The 7,744-nt window shown below is 48.1% G+C and overlaps 1 pseudogene; it reads right to left on the bottom strand.

The window, feature by feature from the left end:
- Positions 1–2,488: 2,488 nt before the first annotated feature.
- Positions 2,489–7,744, bottom strand: part of LOC119299345 — a 36,693-nt pseudogene continuing 31,437 nt past the window's right edge.

The following is a 7,744-nucleotide window of genomic DNA, read 5'->3' as shown; positions in this document are numbered from 1 at the left end:
AGTGCTCGGGATGAGCAGGGATCGCGGGAGGCAGGGGAGCAATCACCCTCCTGCGGTGGATCGATGGAGGGAGTGGGTTGCTCGAAGAATTTGGATAGGATGGATGGGGATTCGAGAAGGTAGGTGAGTGGATCGGGAGGGATCCCAAGGAAGAAGAGGGGTGGATGACTGGCGGTGGCGGGGATTGGACAGGGGTGGATCCCTAGAAATTAGGTTTTGGCCTGATTTGGAAAGAGGTGGTCTATTTATAGGGACAAAAGGAGTAGGTTTGGACCCTCCGATCGAAATTGGACGGTCGAGAATAAATAGGTCTGGAAGTCCAATTAACAAAACGAAGATGGTTTATAGATGTTAGGGGATGATCCGCACCCATCGGTGATGACTGTCTGGGTCGAGTTCGGGTAAGCTTCGGACACGCGCGAGGGGTCGATGCACTGTGCAAAGAGGGGTTAGGCGAACGAGGTCAAGTGTGTGGTTGGACTGAGAAGAGAGAGGGGGAATGCAACCCGACAACCATTTCTGGAGATCGAAAACATCCGACATTTGACCAATTATATTGCCGCTATAGTTATCCGTTAGGGCGTCAAACGAACTCCGAATGCGATGAAACATGGAAGGTGTCCTACCTACAACATAACAACACCGCATGCCAACTTTCAAGCCATTCCGAGAACATTTTCCAGCCACTTATAAAATACTATTTCAGACATGCCGTGGGCGCGTGCAAGTGTGTCTGGGCTCAGAACGGGCAACGGAAAGAACTGGGAAACCCGGACGAATGCAAGTTTTGAAAAACATGATGATGCAATGCACATGATGAAAAGGCAAGATGCAACACGCAAGCAAATGACATGGCAAAGACAGCGAAAAACTCGAAGACACATGGCGCATCGGTCTCGGGGAGTGATAGAATACTTCATGCTGACTAAAGTGTCATGGACTATGCTAGGGGCTATGACCGAAGTGGCGGCCCTCAAGAAGGCACTAGTTGAGGCCGAGGACAAAGTGGACAAGGAACACGCTGTACACGAAAAGCACGAGGCCCGGGTCAGCGAGGTTCAGCAAGAGCTTCATGATGCCGTCAAGAAGTACGAGTCACTGGAGCATGATTCTAAGACGCAGGCGTCTGAACTTGCTGACGCCCGCCAGAGCGCACAAGAGGCTCGAGCCGAGGCCCAGAGCGCCCTTCAAGAACTCCAGGCAGCTAAGAAGATTGCGGCAGGTAAGGCTTTAATTATGGAAAGCAAGTCTGTGAAGGAAACCCTCCTTTTACTTAACCGAATTTGGTGCTCTACAGGGGTGTTTACGGATTTGCCGTGCAGCGTATCCGATGTTGCCGAATTCTATTGAGCCGAGGAAGGGAGTTCGACGGAGAAGCTGTTCTGGTCTCAATATCTTGGACCAGAACATACGGTATCCTTCAACGACCAGCTGAAACATTTGGTCGAGCTGCACAAGGTGGCCGAGCTGGCCATGAGGGACCTGATAGTCCTGCTATGGCCTGCCACGCCGGTACCCAGTAGCTACTTCGGGCTTGTGAAGCGGCTTGTTAGTGCCTGCCCGTGACTTGAGGTTGTAAAGCAGTCGGTCTGTATTGAAGGTGCCCGGATGGCCTTTGCTCGTTGCAAGATGTGGTGGGCGAAGATGGATGCCGTCGAGCTGACCAAGGGGCTGCCGAAGGGCAAGGAGCACCATACACCCGAGCGCTATTTTGCGGATGTCCTAGAGGGGTCTCGTATTGTAGCCACGCAGTGCGGGTAGGACATTATTTTTGAGTGAATACACTCATATTTTGTCTTGTATGATGACAACAAATCCGCTTTGTAATGTAATTTATGTTTCGATTGTGTCCTCCTGTGCGACCATGTTGTATGAAATCTGAGGGTTGGCTTGTCGTCGGCTTTTGCCCTCACATCGGTAGTACGGAGGTGTTCGGAATGGTATCTAAACAATCTTGATCCAATTATATGGTCCTTGAAGGAGTTGTTTAGCGCAACGAACCAGGCAACCAGACTATACGGCTTGAACGCGCTCACTTAGCCATAGGAGTTTTATAATAAAACATAGGCGCAGCCCTTGGTATATGCACCAGAGTGCTGTCAGCGTTTGATCGGGAAGTACGATCCATCTCAAAATGCGGAAAAACCTCCAACGATTTGAGACCTCCGAACAGCTGACCGGCTCTCGCCGCATCATGACAGTCAGTTTTCGGCTTTCTCTACTTAGGTGCTCATCCGGTTTAGACCAGGGCACAATCGAAGTAGTTCTCCCTTTACTACCCTAGCCGATGTAGCAGAATGTAGGGTAGCAAGCACAGGAGCTGGGCAACCCAACTATTGACCAAAGACATGATTTAGAGCCAATGCATATAATGCTAAATTCGGGGTGCCGAACTATACTTATAAGAAGTGTTCATACTTTTGTTGCAGTAATTTGGGGTGCTATAAAGCCCCTGGGAAACATCAAAACATACCAAAGTGTACGGGTGCTACCTGATGGGTTTATCCACAGGGAAACTGAAAAAATACAAAAGGGAAAAAGAAAACAGAAAAGATGTGAAGGAAAAAAGCTGGGGACCTACAACTCCAGCTACAAACTGTTTTCATTGTAATGTAATTAGTACTTCAAGGCGCATTTATACAAGTAGTGCAATAAGCCGCATGCTATTTAACATGCCAAAACTAGGGGAGAGCTGCATGTGGGTCATGGAAAACAGTAAGAGTTATCGTTAACGGAATCACCTAAAAAGTCCCTGTATGTCTGCGCTCCTCGCCATCTTGGTGTATTTATCCTTCATGAGGACCGATAACCAGACCATCCGATGGGGCCTGTAGGATTAAAACCTGAAAGAAAACAAGAAAAAGAGAAAGTATGTGTGTATCCGATGTCGGCTGAGCCGTGCCCTGGATCACAAGCTAGCTATGCCTCCGTCGATGCCCGTGGAATTTTGAGTGCATAGTTATGTATGCGTGACACGCATGCCACCACTTGATCAGGACTGAGACGGAGGCCGGATAGCTAGACGAGGTCCTGACGAGCTGAGCTCTCCTGCTGCAGAGTAGTTCGGACCCTCTTAAGGGTGTCCGAGGGCTCGGCAGCCGAATGAAGGTTCTGCTTGAGAAGGCCGCTTTGTACTTCTGCTGCTAGGGCAGCTGTGTGCTCTTCTGTATGGAGAGAGCATTCCATATTGCCATTGACAGGTATGACATCGCGTGGGCCGGGCATCTCAAGCTTGAGATAAGCATAGTGGGGTACTGCGTTCAATCTAGCAAACACAGTTCGTCCGAGCAGTGCAAGATAGCCGCTGCAGAATGGGATGATATCGAAGACTAACTCCTTGCTTCGCAAGTTGTCCGGAGATCCGAAGACAACCTCTAGTGTAATTCAGCCCATACATTGGGCCTCTACGCCTGGAATGACTCCTTTAAAGGTGGTCTTTGTAGGCTTGATCCTTGACGGGATAATGCCCATCTTTCGCACTGTATCCTGACAGAGCAGATTGAGGCTGCTACCGCCGTCCATAAGGACACGAGTCAGGTGGAACCCATCAATTATTGGGTCTAGGACCAGTGCGGCTGAGCCTCCATGACGGATACTGGTTGGGTGATACCGGCGATCAAAAGTGATCGGGCATGACGAGCATCGATTGAATTTTGGGGTGACTAGCTCTATCGCATAGACATCCCTGAGCACACGCTTGCGCTCCCTCTTGGGGATGTGGGTAGCATATATCATCTTCACTGTTTTGACCTGAGGGGGAAACTTCTTCTATCCCCCTGTGTTCGGTTGACGTGGCCCTTCGTCATCGCCCTCGCTTTGCGATCCCTTTTCCCTATTCTCGTCATTTAATTTGCCTGCCTGTTTGAAAACCCAGCACTCTCTATTTGTATGATTAGGAGGCTTGTCGGGGGTGCCATGAATCTGGCATGGACGATCAAGTATGCGGTCCAAGCTGGATGGGCCCGAATTGTTCTTTTGGACTGGCTTCTTCCGCTGACCGGACTTAGAGCCACTGAATCCGGTGTTGACCACCATATCCTCGATGTTGTCACTATTGTTTTGGCGCTTGTATCTATTGCGTCGAGACTTGTCTTTGTTGCTTTTAACTTCAGGAGTGCCAGCGTCACTTGCATTGTTTTTTCTAGGGGCCAACCAATTGTCCTCGCCCGCACAAAAGTAGGTGATGAGTGCCGTGAGGGATGCCATGGATTTTGGTTTTTCTTGGCCGAGGTGGCGAGCGAGCCATTCGTCGCGGATGCTATGCTCAAAAGCTTCTAGAGCTTCAGCGTCCGGACAGTCGACAATTTGGTTCTTTTTAGTTAAGAACCTTGTCCAGAATTTCCTGGCGGACTCTCCGCGCTGTTGAACTATATGGCTTAAGGCATCACCGTCTGGAGGTCGAACATATGTACCTTGGAAGTTAATGAGGAAAGCCTCTTCCAAGTCCTCCCAGCTGCCAATGGAATTTTTAGGCAAACTTTTTAGCTAATGCCGAGCTGGCCCTTTGAGTTTTAGAGGGAGGTATTTTATGGCGTGGAGGTCATCTCCGCGGGCCATATGGATGTGGAGAATGAAGTCCTCGATCCACACTGCGGGGTCCGTGGTTCCATCATATGATTCTATGTTCACGGGCTGCAGGGAATTCGTGATCCAGGACCTCATCAGTGAAGCAATGAGGGTGTGCGAGGCTTCTATGACTGGGCTTGTCACGTCCGAATAGGTGGCCATGGTCACATGTCGAGGCGCGTCCTCGAGATCCGTAGATTGATCTTGTATGTCCTGCTTTCTTGTTCAGGTTTTGCCGGTGGTCACATGTATGGCCGTGGGCTAATTTACCTCTGCCTGCCGGTTTATATAGACACCGGGGGGATCTAGGGTTACCTAGAGTCGGTTACATAAGATGGAATCTTCATAGTTGTTCGCCAAGCTTGCCTTCCACGCCAAGGAGAGTCTTATCCGGATATGGGTACATTTTTCGGTCTTCATATCTTCGTAGCCCATCAGTCCGACCCATAGATAATAGGCCAGACACCCGAGGACCCCTTAGTCAAGGACTCCCTCAGTACCAACATCAATTTGCACAACATTTAGAACGGTGACACCATTCCCGTAGAACCTTTGTCCAACATTGGGATCAGCCATGCAACGGGCCACCTCCTAAATTGTTACAATGGAACCACAGTGAGATTAAAGAAGATAGCAATCATGGAAACCCCGATAAGGTCGTCCACCAACCCAAATTACTCTCTCATGACGGTGTTCGACATCGTGATTGCTTTCATGAACCTTGCACATGGCGGTCAAAGGTGGACCATGTTGTCTGCGACCGATTTTTTGCCGTACGACTACGAAGACGCTGTGCTCCTTTCTAACCGCATCTTCGCGGTGACAAACCAGGGGAGTTGTTTCGCATGGGACACATCCTACGGTATACTCCCTCTCTTCCAGTTTATTTGTTTTGAATGTTTTTTGTTTTATAAGTTTCAAATTCAAATTTAGAGCACTCCATCACATGTTAAGATTACAATGTCCATTAAATCATTGCGTGCATGTACTAATAAGAAACAAATCTTGAGTTTGGCATGAGTTCATGCAGCGATAGCACCATAAGGCCTGGCGCGGAAGTTACATTTCCCTCTTGGGGCCCTCGGGACTAAGCTTTAGTGCCTTACTACACCTGTCTTTGAGTCAATAACATGTGGACCCAATAGGTGTCTGGTCCACATGTAATGCTCCCGAAGGCAGAGGGGTAGTGGGGTAGAGAGGGGTGAGCCGCAGGCCGGGGGACGTGAGGTGTCATGGGTTCGAGTGGTGTTGTGGAAATTGCGTGTGGATGTGGTAGAAACTTGATGCTCGCCGCATTTCAGGTAGCCCACATGTCATGCGCACGTTGGGGGACGTGGTGCCATGGTTTGGAACAGCGTCGTGGGAATCGCGAATGGCAGTGGATGAAACATGATGGTCGCCGTAGTTGAACTTCCATGGACAAGTTGTCATGTCTACGGACACATGCAATGCATGCCGATCGCTAGAAGGAGTAGTAGAGAAATCTAGGCGGATAAATAGTTCCTTATAGTCAAGCGGACCCATGGTACTACTTGTTCCAAAGACATGCACACCATAGAAATACTCCATCTAAATCAATATACACACAGAGGAAATATTTTTTTACAAGAGAGGAAATAGTTCGTCCATCCATAATGCCCTACCGCTGGCGCAACTTCTTCTTCTTCTTCTTCTTCTTCTTCTTCTTCTTCTTCTTCTTCTTATTTTTCTCATTTTCTGTGAGAGACGGCTTCGCAAGATGCTCTCTGGACCTTGCAGCTATCTCGAAACTCACTCAGGCATCGTGGGCAGCATATTGTATCCGCTCGTACGTCAAGGGATAATTCTCCCATCCAGACGACATTAATGCCAGTGTCTCTTCACCCATTTGAAGATTTGTTCCGAGCACACAATTTGCTATGTCGAATAGGGATGGTGCCGGTTTATCACAATCTTCTACAAGAATTTTTATTTTGGTTTGTATGTAAGCGGTTCTTTTCAAATCAAGGTTGTACGGCTCCAACTTCTGTTTATCCCCTGCGATGGCTGCCCCACAGAAGTATATGTCCTCCCGAGACAAGAAATCGTGGAGCTCACCTAGTATGAAGGGTGTGTGTATGATGTGGTACACCAAAACATCATCTTCGAGGCACAACTGAAGGACGGCGGGGCGTTGGATCTTCCTAGTGGCACGCTCCATGTACTCTAAGTTGATACCGATGACCTTCGTCTCCACCTTTTGGAGGGAGTTCGATACATTGTTGATCCACTTCCGAACAACCTTGGGTGGTCGGTGACGGTGGCAACTATGCTCAATGAGCCTTTGACGAGGACATGTTGGACACTAAAAACCTGCATCTCGATCTCTTTCGCCATTTGGAACCGTTGGACTTGAGGGCTATGGTTTGCAGAATTAGGATTAGATGGCTAGTCTAACTAAAGAAGATGATTATTTAAAGGGGCTTTAGAATTACTCCAGGAGTATATGAAGAGGTTAAAACAATGTGAATGTAGTCTGGTTTGGATGCAAATGAAGATGAAGGAGAAAGAGGCCGAGGAATCGGTTCCCAATGGAGAAGTAAATGGGAGAAGTGGCCTGCAGACAGTTGATTAGATGTCTAGGTAGACTAAACAAAAAGGCTATGTAGGTAGACTGAGGAGTGGTACATGTCCGTGTACGCGCCCATCCTTCTAGCGCTACCTATGCAAGCAGAGAAAAAATGTGTCATTGTTGGCTTGGATGGATATTGCCGTGTGCGTGGGAGACATAACATGCTCTAGTTAAGGAATATGTGGTTATCCTTAAAAAAGATAAAGCCTTCTTCGCGCTTCTGCATGCACGAGAATTTGGTTCTGTTCGCAATATGGATGATACCTGGAGGATGAAGTGAACCCAGAGGCATGCTAGCATGGGAGACCTATTTCCGCTATACAGTACTACTCATGTTCCTACTCCTCCTACTACTACTACTACTACTACTACTACTACTAGTAGTAGTAGTAGTAGTAGTAGTAGTAGTAGTAGTAGTAGTAGTAGTAGTAGTAGTAGTAGTAGTAGTAGTAGTAGTAGTAGTAGTGGTAGTAGTAGTAGTAGTAGTAGTAGTAGTAGTAGTAGTAGTAGTAGTGGTGGTGGTGGTGGTAGTAGTAGTAGTAGTAGTAGTAGTAGTAGTAGTAGTCGTAGTAGTAGTCGTAGTAGTAG

The sequence above is a fragment of the Triticum dicoccoides genome, chromosome 5A, assembly GCF_002162155.2.
Source record: "Triticum dicoccoides isolate Atlit2015 ecotype Zavitan chromosome 5A, WEW_v2.0, whole genome shotgun sequence".
In the NCBI taxonomy this organism is placed as follows: domain Eukaryota; kingdom Viridiplantae; phylum Streptophyta; class Magnoliopsida; order Poales; family Poaceae; genus Triticum; species Triticum dicoccoides.
Note: the sequence above shows the minus strand (reverse complement) of the source record. Positions and strands in the feature narration are given on the sequence as shown.